A 13,792-nucleotide genomic window follows, 5' to 3' on the forward strand; every position below is an offset into this window, starting at 1 on the left:
TTCATTATATCTTCAACTATGGAAGTAACTATGAATACAAGGTTTATAACTTTGTTTGCATTTGTCTCTTTTCATGAATCAATAAACTTTATAAGCATGAAGTACGAATATTAAATTAAACTAATTCTCTATTTTGCAAAAAATTAACATTGGAGAATCATCAAGGTTGCCCTGTTTCGCCAAAGACAGCTCGCTTTTCACATGTTAATTGCAAACAACCTGCAAACTTACATTTGCTTATAGAATGAGAGCTGCTGCTCAGATAACCACACTCTGAGATAGCAAGCAGTGTAACCTGGTGTTAAGGGATATCCAAGAGGACAAGAGCATTCGCTCCCCACAGTTGAAGCAGGAATTTGTAAATTTTTCAGGGTGCCGGTGATATCTCACCGGCTCTTCCTGAAAAAAACACTGTGAGATATTTAACTGGCTGCACTGGCTGTCCACCAACAGCCAGTGCTGGAAGAAGGGTTGTCCGGCTTAACATACATCATAAAGATGGCATACACTTATCACCTCGCATGAAAAACACCAAGATGACAGTGTAATGCTGGGTCAAGATTCGAACCCAGGCTAAACAGCTCAACAACAAGTGTGCATTCCTCTTAAATAACCTGCCAGCCCTTGGGAAATCTGAAGATGGAATCATTAATTCAGGTCTTTGTTAAATAAGTCAAGGACAATATTGGAGGTGGAACAATGATTTGTGTACTGCATTAATGACCCGTTCCCATGATGAAAACACAACATGGATCTCTATCCTGTCTTGTTGACATATTTTGAATATGGCTTTCCTTTTTCCCTGCTTACATGCGGACTAACTACAGAATGGAGAAATTATTTCGACCTCACCGTTGCAAACCATGGCTCATTTCTCCATGAGATGAGGAAGTGGAATGTACCGGGTACTTTTGCGGGTGTTTCTGATGAAACTTCAAACGTTTCCTTCAATTTAATTTTTTTAGTTTCAAAGCAACAAATTTGAGAATCAGCCTTGTTTTCCATGCTCTCTTTACCTTCTCATTCTCATCCATCCCTCCATTCCTAAGTTCCCCATCTGCCATCTCCTTCTTATCTACCTGAGTGTCCAGTGCACATAATTGCATTCCACAATATTGATTTCTGGCTCACATACTCCCTCCTCAATGGCGCATTGTTCACGGGTAAATTGTTGTCACATCTTCATTGATTTGGTTGTGGAAATATGCTTAAAAACTAGAGAAAAACATTTGGCTCCATTATCTCCTGCATTATGGCATAATTCTCTGGTGTTTTAAAAAATTATTTATTTATTTATTGAAATTTTCCTGAAACAAGGCGGAGAGCCACTAAATGTTAAGGGCTACAGGGAAAGGGGAAGAAGAAGAAGAAGAAGAAGAAGAAGAAGAAGAAGAAGAAGAATAAGAAGAAGAAGAAGAAGAAGAAGAAGAGGAAACACTTGCAAAACCTTCACCTCATCCTGAAACAAGGAAATTTCTTCACAGGACCACTGTGCAGGAGGGGGTAACGAGGCCAGGCAGAAAAATAAATTTTCCTAACCCCATTGGCTGTTTTTATAGGAGACACCATCTCCGTACTGAATGGCCGTTGGCTCCCGGAGGAAGCTCATCCACCCTTTGTCAGGTGTTGCTTTTAGTCCTGGCAGGGTGTCACAGTCACTCTCCCCACGAGCAAAGCCAGTGAGAGGTGTCGGTTTAGTGACGGATAACCCGACCACGTTGCTTTATTAATGGGCTCTTGATGAGAATAGTGAATTAGTGTTTGCTATGTTAGCCTTTCACTACCTTTTGAGCTATCTTCAACCAAATAAGCATTCAAATTTAGCTGCTTGGCAACACATAATTTTGATAAAAACGTTTACAGCCATTGAAGAGTATTCATTTAATGCCCACAATGCAATCGGAGTTGGTAATCCACCAGTCTGGGAGTTCACCTAATGTGGTCCGGTGGAGAATGATATCTTTTTCACTTGAGGCTTTTGTTTAGATTCTCGTTCCAATGTTTTCTTGCCCTTGGATACACGAGGAAAGAATTAGGCAAAACGAACAGTAGAAACTTATTTGCTTCTTGAAGAACACCAAGTACGTGACCTCTTTCTGGAGGCTGCTATTCATAATGACTTTTCCTGGTCCAAATGCCCTCATACACACAAGGTTTCTGGATAGTGTGCCATTCTAAAATTGCTGCAAAGAAGCAGCATTTAGTGGTCAGTGGTTGTGGAAAAGTCATTTTTTTCCAAGTGAAACATTACCCTGTTACGGAGCCTTTTGCTTATTTCCGTATATTAAAAATTCTAGGGAAGGATGCAAGATCAAAGGGATGACATTTGTTGTTGTGTTTTGTAACCTGTGGGCCGAGATGTGCTTCTCACGGTGCCTTGAGGATCACCATATTAACGCTCTGCGATAATGATCGGTTTTAATCCCAAATTGCTTCAGTATTGATTATTTATAAAGTCAAAGAATGCTTGATTAAAGTAGAGTGAACACAACTGTGGCTGCAACCTCTGTCAACAACTGCCTTTAATGTATAATGCTCGCTGACCACCTGGCCAACTTTACTTTCATCCTTACCATTTGCTATCTTCTGGAGCTCAAGAACAACTTGTAAAATGTCTGTTTAACCATAGTGGTCAAATACATTTTCGTGGGCAAGGTTTGGCAAATATTTTGGCACACATGCTTCGCTTTGCGCTGCACAAAAAGCCGCACTGTATATTGAAAGCGGCACAAGCCATTTACAGCATGTAATCACTCCGCATGTTGAATATCATCATGTACTGTGCTCTATACAGAGCGCCAGTTCTGCCGAAACAGTTTCTTGGCTATGGTCGCAATCCTGGATGAGTCGTTACTCTGACACAGGAAGTCCGGTCAGGAATTTGTGATTTGATCATGGTGGCGGCGATATCTCGCCTACTCTTAGAGAAGAACACCATGGGATCTTTATCGTCCACCAAGAAATGCTGGCAGATGGGACACCAAGTTTAACGTCCATCGGAGGGACGACACACACTTTGATGAATCACTCTGCCTGTGAATCACCGGGATGGCAGTTTATAGCTGTGTCGGGATTCAAACCCAGGTGCCTGGTTTCGAGGTGAGTGTGATGTTGAATAGGTACAAGCTATATTGAAAACAAGTATGGAGTACTTTCTCTCTTTAGTCGTGGATAATTGGAAAATGGTCTGTTTTCTCATTGGAATGTCGAAACTCCTCCTCTACCAAAACAAATGGTATCTACTGTTGTTGTTGTTGTATTGGTTTTGCCTTTGCTAGTATGTCATGGCAGGAGTGAATGAGGAGCAATTTGCTCGTGTCGTCGACCAAAAACGTTGCACATCAATATGAAGCAGAAACTCCCATTCCCACCTCTACATAAACAGTTCCAGGTGCCATCTCAATACTACCTCTCCCTTTAGACCGAGGTGAAAGCTTCACATTTTAAAGCTTAGACTTGTCTTCCTGTTGATGCCATTAAGGCAGAAACACATATCCAAGATAGAAGTTTCAAAATGTTGGTTTCAACATTATGCCTTTGAGGTATTTTGTTTATTTTTTTGGAGAAAAGATTTCTCTCTATTTTTTTTATCAAGTGGAGAATAGTTTAAAGCCTAAACAAGCTGTCCAATACTGGATGATTGTTTGCGATGCTTGTACAAATCACTCTGTGTTCTTCCCTCCATTTATTCCAGGAAACTTTATCTCTGCTCCTGTTCTAACAGTCCATGGAAACGCCGAAGATTTTTTTTTTTTATCAAGGCAGGCCTTGTCACCATGGTCGCTAGTTTTTTCTTTGCCTCTTTCAGCCTAACAGTCAAATTATTCTGAATACCACCGTTGTGGTCTCTTTTTTATTTGCTTCCTTGAGTGACTCCACTCTCTGTCTCTGCCTATGATCAGTTCAAGCTCAGAAAACCAATTGCACACGTGCAGAATTACCCTGGTCCCTGTCTTTCTTCCTGTCTGCAACTCCCACCTTTCCCTACACCCCACTGGCTGCCCTGCTCCTGCCATGCTCTGACAGCCGAAGGCGAACCATCCATTGCTTGTTAGGGAAAGCCCATGAGCACTACTAGCTGGTGCTGGTGCTGCTGCTTTCCACCTCCCTTCTAACCCCACCATGCCTCCCCAACACCCCCTCCTTTCCACCCCAATCCACCCATAATACAGTGCGAGAGGCCCATGCCAAGTTCTCCACTCTGCTTTTGGCCACAGTTTGTCGTGTCGGTGGGGTGCTGCGTGCTGGGGAACCCGTTTTCGCACACAAAGCGATTAAACCAGCTCCTGGCCGTCTTTTTGGCTCTGATCTGGTGTGCCCAAACCCCAACCGACGTGGTCCTCCCAAACGTCCTCTAAAAGCCCCCCTCACCTTATTTCCCCCGCCCTGCTGATCCGCTTGCAGCTCCCACGCTCTGCTGTGCCCATCCCATGAAGGCAGCGACCATCAAGGCTGCGATGGCCAGCAGACCCAACGACGGCTCCGTGAAGTGGCAGCTCTGTTACGATATTACAGCACGCACCTGGTGGATGGTGAGTTCCAGTCTCCGTCGCAGCACCAAGACCTCCGTGTGACTCCTCATGCAAAAATCAGGCTCACGAAACTGCAAACGTGTGTGTGTGTGTGTGTGTGTGTGTGTGTGTGTGTGTGTGTGTGTGTGTGTGTGTGTCTCTCAAACAGCAGTGGACATTTTAGTAGTTATCCAACTTTCCCAGCAATGGCTCATAACAAGCATCTTTACCATTCTGGACGACAAAAATGCAACCCCTGTTGTTATTCGACTTGACCTTTCAGAGTAACGTTCATTCAGGAGATTCAATGTACCAGGAGGGTGATTACCTCTGTAGTCAGGATGATAAGGTGCATCTCGCTATTTGCTCCTAGGCCTGTGTTTATGTTGCTGAAAACCCCAGTTCACTGTACCATGGCAGTGTGTCACATTGCAAAGTCCCAATTACTGATTTTTTTTCAGGGGATGTTGTATTGTCTGGTTGACTATATATCACACTTACAATGAATGAGACTTTTCATCACTTTATACAACTGCAAGTCGAAGCTAACCTTAACTGGAAGTGGATTCTCAAAAAATCATCAAATGTAGTTGTATCCATTGCTTTGCTTATGTCCAAATAATGGTCACTTAGACCATTCCTGTTTCTTCTTCAAGCATATTTGGTCATTATGCAACAAAACTCTTTTGTTCATGCAGCAAACATTCTATTTACCATGTACAACTCCAATTATTGTCAACAAAGTGTGATCGATAGGATTTTGTTGATTTTTATTTATTTATTTAACGCTATAAAACATGTGGGTATAGCTGTCAGCCAAGCCTCGGGCTGTCCACTCATGGTAATTTCTCTGATGTAAAATTTTGATTTTCTGTATTTACAAAAATCAATTCACTTCTAGAATCGTTTTCAGTCATCACAAATTTTTTTTAACCCTAGCAAAATTTTCATTTGACAGACAACATATTTTCAATTAATATCCTTATAAGTTACAATGAATCAGATTATATTTTCAAAAACAAAAAACAAAGTACAGTATTTAGCGATAATCAATCACCCATTTCTACGATATACATAATTGACTTTGAGAGGTATGAAATATTTACCAGTTCACAAAAGCGAAGGGCTTGTAAGGCCTCAGATGCCCATCCATACCTTTGCATGAGATGTGTATACTTGCTGGAAGACCCGGTGCCTCTAGCGCATGACTTCTCCTTGCTGCGCGAACTTGACCGAGCTCTCCATGTTCACTCACCCAAGGCTGACCAAGCTTTGCTCGCATTTATTTACATTGTGCATTTACCGTGCCGATTAACATGCACAGCACATGGCCGAATAGCGTGCTCAAGACAATAGACTTAGCCGCAAAAGACAATTAGACCTTTATTGACTATATCACAAAGTTTCTCCGCCAGGCTTGAGATGAGGGTAAAATGTTCAATATTTTCGGGTGATCCTTTTATTTGAATTGCATTGTCTACTTGATCATTCTCATTGAGCAATCTTTCATCTTAGGATATATCATTTCTATGTAACGATATAATGACTTATTGCTTTGATTATCTCAAAATTAATATACATTACAGAAACCAATCAGCAGTCATTTTAAACATCTGCGCTGTTTGCGGTTTTTATTGAAAGCCTTTTTGTGAAAGCACGCAGACTTACTTTACCCAACGGAATTCAATCTCAAGTGTTTATTTGAAAACAGGAAGACTTCGTTATGACATTCAAATGCTTATACATTTGCAAAGTAGATCATGAAAATGTCATGTTTTATCACTCCATACGCTGCAGTTCATCACTATGTAAATGCGTGTTAAAATTTTACTGTGGTTTATCTAGAATTGGAATACATGTTGTCATTTTATTGATGTTTATCATGATGTAAATACATTGTCATTTTATATACTGTGGTTCATTACAATCAAAATGAATGTTAACATTTTACTGTGGTTCATCAATCTAAGTACATGTTATTTTATTGCAGTTCATCACAATCTCAATATGTGTTACAATTTTGCTGTGTGTTCATCATAATCCAAATACAGTACGTGTTATTATTTTACTACGTGTTGATCACAATCTAAATATCTGTTATAATTTTGCTGCGTGTGCATCATGATCCAAATAAAGTACATGTTATTATATTACTACGTGTTCATCACAATCTAAATATCTCTTAATTTTGCAGTGTGTTCATCATCATCTAAATACGTGTTCTTATTTTACTACGTGTTGATCACAATAAAAATATGTGTTATCATTTTGCTGCGTATTCATCACAATCTAAATATCTGTTACTATATTACTACGTGTTCATCGCAATCTAAATATCTGTTACTATGTTACTACGTGCTCATCACAATCTAAATATCTGTTACGATATTACGACGTGTTCATCACAATCTAAATATCTGTTACGATATTACTACGTGTTCATCACAATCTAAATATCTGTTACGATATTACTACGTGTTCATCACAATCTAAATATCTATTACGATATTACTACGTGTTCATCACAATCTAAATATCTGTTATTATATTATGACATGTTCATCACAATCTAAATATCTGTTATTATATTACAACATGTTCATCACAATCTAAATACGTTATTATTTCACTGAAAGTTCATCATCATCTGAACACTTTAAAAATTATTTTGCTGTGGTTTATCACAAAATATTATATGTTTTATAATTTTACTGAAGTTCATCAAACTCTAAATATGTGTTAATATTTTATACTGCGTTTCATCAAAAGCTATATATCTGTTATTTTACTGTGGGCTCTCGCACTCTAAGTATGGGTTATTATTATCTCCGCTACCAAAGGTGGACGGAGGTTATATTTTCACCTCTGTTTGTTTGTCTGTCTGTTTGTTTGTCTGTGAGCATGATATCGCATTAGGTTATAGATGGATTCAGACGAAACTTGGTGGACAGGTTGGGTGTGACAAGGACGAATTGGTTCGATTTTGATGAAGATCCGGATCTGGATCCAGAAACGAGAATATTTAATTTTTTTTGGAGTGATTCTTCACCATTGAGAGATTGGGTCAAAAACGATATATAGCATGATATTTCAAAAGGTTGTTGCGGAATCAGACGAAACTTGGTGGATGAGTTGGGTATGTGACCATAAAAAGCTGATTATATTTTAGTTCAGGAACAGATGCAGATCTGGCCTAAAAGTGGGATGGATACAAAACGTAAAATATTCAGCCTGGCGGAGGTATGTGCTACACTGAGTGCTGTTCTCGTTTTACACTGTGTATTCATCACAAGTATTTTTCTGTATCACAAGTCTCATAAGTATTTTTCTGTAAAATCTGTATTTTTCAATGTGTGCATCACAATCTAAATACATGATATTATAAGATTTCATTCATCATTGGCAATGGGAATCATGACATTTTGTTGACTGGTATGTACAGTTCCTTTATCACACGGAATGGAAGTTGAATTGTTTTTCAAATTATGGTAATTTCCCTAACTTTATAAAATATACTGTGGGCAACTCACAAACACGCAATAAGGGTTAAAAGGAAATGTATGATTATATTATGTTGAAAGTGTAAAAAGTTTGTGTTTAGGCATTATAAAAATCAAGCAAGTTTGATAAATAAACAAATATATTGGTGTTTATAACATTCGTAGTTAAAGGTGATCAGCAAGTCTGTGGCCTGAAATTAGATTTAAAATAAAATCAATGACTGACACTGACGAAACATTTTTTTGAAAGCTTTATTTTCGACAACTCTATTAAATGAACATTCTTATATGTGATTCATATTGTCTTTTTAACAGAACATTAGCCACCCTTATTAATTTATTCATTCATTCGACCATCGATGCTGGCAGGATAGCTTAAAAGTATACACACTTGCCTTTGAGCTGTTCTAGCCTGGGTTTGAATCCTGACCAGATTCTAAACTGCCATCCCAGTGTTTATGCCTGGTGTTGGCTTAATGGTTTGGGGAGTGGGCTTGCGATCCTAAGATCCTGAGTTCAAATCCTGCTTGGCTGTTGAATTCATACCAGGTGGGGTTGACTCTGCTTGTCATCCTTCTGAGGTCGGCAAAATGAGTACCAGCTTGCTGGTATCCTGTGTCGGAGTGGCGACCCATCCAGGATTGTGCTCAATAGTCCAGGAGACTGCCGAGGCAGCACCAACGCTCTGCACAGAGTATGGTCCCAATGGATGGATGGATGGATCCTGGTGTTTCACATTTCGGGAAATGCAGCAATATGTCCCTTGGATGGATGTTAAACTCAACGTCAGCATTAGTTGGTAGACAAAGATCTCATGGTGTATTTCATGAAGAGTAGGGGAGTTATCATGCCACAGTTGGCCTGACTCGTCAGTTCGTGAAAGACTTGGGCCCAAGTCTTTACCCATCCAAACCCATAAGAATGTGGGGATAATTATGACTGTTAAAGTAGTATAGTAGATTAGGCCACTGGCATGTTGATCATTCATTGTATGCATTGAATTCAAAATGAAATTGATGCAATTTCAGATTTTTGGAAGGTGCATGTAGTTCCTTTGTGAACCTTATAGAAGAAAATAAAAGTGAAAAATTAATACAAACCCAAAAACAATGTTGAATTTTGTATTTTTCCATTTAATGCAGTCACTTTTGGGATTTTTTAATTTATTTTTTATTTTTTACAACAGGCATGTTAATTTCATTCACAAATTCAAATGAAATATCATTATTATACAGTGTAATGATTGAACTTGCAATATTGAAGAGTTGTTGGAAACAAGTTTTGCTTTGATATCTGTACACCGTTTCATTTATCATGGTGATGACTACTCAAGGAAACTTTCATTCTCTCCTTTTGATCCTTAGTAAATTCAGGTCTGACATATCAGCAAGATGATCGTTTACTCATTTGTCTTTCTTTGTTTCTTCAATCAGAAATCTTGTGTTTTACACACATGGCAATAAGGTTATTTTTCATGCAGATGACATCTGAAGGCCAAGAACACAATAATAGTATATCGGAACACTTGTCTTTAGAAGGATACCGTTTTGAGCTTTAGGTCGAAGGATATTCATGTATCAAAGTGTTATGAACACTTTTAGTCTCCTACTACTTCTTCAAAGGCCCCAATTATCCTCACATTCTTCTGGGATCGGATGGCGAATGTTTTTGGCTCAAGCCTTTCAGGAACCGGATGGCCGTTCAACAAAAGGGAACAGCAATTTGTAACTTGTTGAGAGTGCTGTGATAGTTCACCTACTCTTTGCAAAGGACACGGTGGGATCTTTAACGTCCACCAGCTATTACTAGCAGAAATGACACCCAGTTTGACGTCCATCCGAAGGATGGTGCATTTCGTGATGCGGCGTTCTGCATGCGAAGCACCAATCTGACTGTTTATAGTCGGGTCAGAAATCGAACCCAGACTAGGCAGCTCATAGACAAGTGTGCTACCTCTGCACCATCCTGTCAAGTAAAAACACCTTGTAATATATTATAAGGATGAATACCATGCCTGGTTCGATGGTTGATCAGTAAGTCTGTGCCCTGGCATAAAGGTCAACAAAGCACTTATTTTTGTTTTTGAGTTTTGCAACAATTTGTCCATTTTAAAATAGTATTCTCATTCCGTTTAGGCAACACACTTCATGATAAATCCTCAAGTAGTCATTTTTTTCGCGAAATGGTCTACGGTGAATGATTAAGCAGATATTAACTCCATATAACTAAACTAACATATAAAATAACATGTATAATTAAACCCAACATGAACCAAGTTACTCCTCCGTTACTAAAGAGACATTTACTCTCTCAGGACTGATTAGCTCGTCCATGATGCCATCGTGCTTTGGTTGAGGTGTGTCAGTTACGAAATGGAATGTCGTATATCACACACCGCTGGGATCACGTCAGATAAATATTTGTTCGGCTCTAACGAGTTGAGCGCTAACACTTCCAGGGATGTCACATCACTTGCGCCGATGTCAACTCAATACGGAGCTCGCTGGGTCAGTTTAACTTGACACGGGAATTCCCAGCGCTTGGTCGTCGACGAAAGTAATGATCAATTACTAATGAAGTCAGCAGACGAGCCAGTCTGCCAGGTGAAATTCACACCACTGTCTGTATACCTGGACTGCATGCACCCGGTTCCTCCCTTGGATTCACAGGTGGTGCTGCTCACGAGTTTGATGCTAATTCAAGTTGTCATTGTTGCGACAAAATAAAGTTTATATACAGAAAGGAAGTTCCATTTCAGTGATTTGCAGATGTCGTACGTGTCTTAACGCTGTTATTTGGGTTAAATTGCAGCAAAATCCACGCTGATTTATTGCAAACTCAATATCGACGCTTGTCGAGTCAAGTGCTGACGATGTGATCTTGATGGACTCGATCCATGCTGCAGCACACTATGTGCTCGGAATCGCGCTCGTGTAGAATCACCGAACATATACATTTTTCGTGGCAAGTGCGTGGGAAGTTGCAAAAGAAAGAGCGTCCGTTATGAGTCTGGGAGGTCTGTGGATCAAACCCCAACCGAGGCATACCAAAGACTTTGAAAATGGTACGTGCTGTTTCCATGCTTGATGCTCAGCATTTAGAAGGATAGAGCATGGGCAAACAACTCTAGGAAGGCAATGGCAAAACACGCAGTCATACTAAGTCACCCCAGTATATGGGCGGTTTGCCTTATATACTGGGGTGACCCAGTATAACCCTTGCCAAGAAACTGCTTCGGCAGCACCAACATTCTATAAAGAGTATGGCACATCAAAAATAATAATAATATATGTATATATTGTAGTGGCTGGAATTTCATCAGTCATATACAAGTACTGGTGGAATGAATAACATCGTATGATGCAGGCTTTCAGGTCAAAGCGTATCTGATTACGTCCGCGCACGGTGGAACACACCCGAGAGACCGGCGTAGCTGTTGAGCATACCTTTAACGTCACCATAAATGGCCCAGAAAGCAGGGACTTGGGAGAGGCAATTATAGGCCCGCAGTGCCTTCCCGTTCTTGTTAAACACAACACAAAATTTCCGGTCTGTCTGTCGCTCCTGATTATGTAATTTCCTGTCCCGCTCGTGTGCACTGGGCTGGTTTTCTGATAATCCCAAGATGATGGTTCTGTGTGCTTCACCTGCATGCCTTCTTCCCCTGTACAGCCGACGTCAATGCTCGTTTAATATTTCACATTTATTGCATTTCACGTCGCTCTCAGGGGCTCTTTATTGGTGATACTTCCATATTGTTCTCCATATCCAGAAATCCCACTCTTGCCACCATATATATTTTGCACAATAACCTTTGCAGTCCATGCATGCTCTACATCAGTTTGGCTTTTGCGCAGTTTTGGAAATATTGAATTGGAAGAGATCCCTGCAATAAATGTGAGGTTTAAAAAAAAAAATCACATGACGTGGTTATAGGGTACTGTACCCCACATATGAGCTCAGTGCAATGAGAACTGACTATAACCACTGTCTGGGTGCAGTGCCAGCAGGGAGAAGGTGGAAGAATTGGGCTGGAGTGGTTTGGGTTAGTAGAGTCTGCATCGTAGAGGTATCACTATGTGCAGCCGTCAGAACAATATCCGATGGGAAGGCAAGAAAGATTACATCATATCCATCATCATTTCCGAATCTAAATGCCTCATTGTTGGCCCAGCGGTTAGGATGGTCGGCTTGTGATTTTAGGGTCCTGAGTTTGAGCCACTATTCCCCTGTTTAATTAACACCAGGTGGGGTTAACTCAGCCTGTCACCCTTCCGAGGTGAATGAAATGAGCACCAGTGTACTGGGAATTGGGGGACTGCATCCGAGGCATATCCGTGCCCTCAACCAATGATGCAACCAGCAGCCACAGGCTGCACACGAAGAAGGAGATCATTATTTCATCATGTCATATTTATTGCTTGAAATGGGCTGGCAAGATAAAAACTGTCTAACCTCATTGGTTGGAATCTTGACCCAACTATAAACTGTCATCCTGGTGTTTTACTGGCAGAGGATGATAGATACCTCAATGTCCCTCGGATGGACGTTAAACTGTGTGTCCTGCCTGCCAGCATTAGTCTTCAGACGTAACAGATCCCATGATGTCCTTCCCGAAGAGGAGGCGAGCTATCGCTGGTACCATGAACAAATGACAAATTCCTGCTTTAACATACAGGGGGCACTGCATTAGCGGCACAGTCGGAGATAACCTGCCTGTATCAATAACCTTTTTCCGTGCCATTGCTATTTGTGTCATTTTGTATACGTGGTACGTAGATTCCCCAAAATAACACGATACGTGCATTGATATCACCAAATTTTTTTTGCACAAATCTTCATGAGCCATTTGCAGAAATCATTTTATATTTCACATTTGTTTCGATACAAAAATTCCCAACCTTTTACAGGGTTTCTAGCATGATTCATTAAACTTTCAAAAATATACTTAGCTACCAGTATAATACACAGCGTGTGATGTCTGTCCCCTTTCATAAGGACGATTTAAGAAAGGTTTTAAAGGCCAATCTTTTAATACGACTGTGTGTTCACTACGGTCTATTTTTTTCAGGATAAAAAATTCCCAAAACATTTTCCATTAAAGAGTAATTAAGTCTCTTCTTTTGGAAATGTAGACGGTGACTTGCAACTGGACCTCACTGGCGGTGTACAGAAGCATTTTAAAATTAAACAATAAATACAAGTCGCAGGGAGGTGAAATTCACTGCACATGAGATGTAACACGCGCGGAGTAAAACGGACATTCATTTATGTCTGTAGGATGTCTAATAAATAAAGAAGATACAAGCACACCTGATGCTAGGCCCAGGCTTCAGACTTTGGCACGCTCACGAGGCTGTACCGTCGAAAACGAAACGTCCCAGAAGATAAAGAAAATAGGATCCCGTTTGTACATGTAGTGTTTTAAAATAACACTTTTTCTTGCCACTTTCTTCCAGTCTCCTTGAATATTTTGAATAAAATAAATCAAACTCTTCATTTTTGACAGGCTTTTATACTAGTTATGATGTCATAAAGCACAATTGGAAGACTGAATCACAAATTGGACATGTGGTGTCTAGAAAATCGTGGTCTTAGTTCCCTCGCACAACTCCAAAGTCTTTCAAAACATGCTGGGACACACATGTTCCTGTTGCTCAGACTAGCTGGCACTCTTTGTTGCTCCCATCCAGTACCCTTCTCGGTTTGTCAGAGCTCAGGGCCATAGTACATGTTGCAGTATGTGCACCGGAGTAAGGCTAAAGTACATGCTCGTCTGCT

General features: G+C 40.2%; 1 long non-coding RNA gene across 1 annotated transcript in view; it reads right to left on the reverse strand.

Moving 5' to 3' along the window:
- LOC147024962 (uncharacterized) overlaps positions 1–5,773 on the reverse strand; it is a 57,584-nt gene extending 51,811 nt beyond the window's left edge. The window contains exons 1-2 of the long non-coding RNA XR_015059283.1: positions 5,667–5,773; positions 4,372–4,498 (exon numbers count right to left, since the gene is read on the reverse strand). This is a non-coding gene — a long non-coding RNA (uncharacterized LOC147024962). The remainder of the gene's footprint in view (positions 1–4,371; positions 4,499–5,666) is intronic.
- Positions 5,774–13,792: the final 8,019 nt, after the last annotated feature.

The sequence above is a fragment of the Eptatretus burgeri genome, chromosome 6 (assembly GCF_056783735.1).
Source record: "Eptatretus burgeri isolate ZD-2024b chromosome 6, Ebu_testis_v1, whole genome shotgun sequence".
In the NCBI taxonomy this organism is placed as follows: Eukaryota; Metazoa; Chordata; class Myxini; order Myxiniformes; family Myxinidae; genus Eptatretus; species Eptatretus burgeri.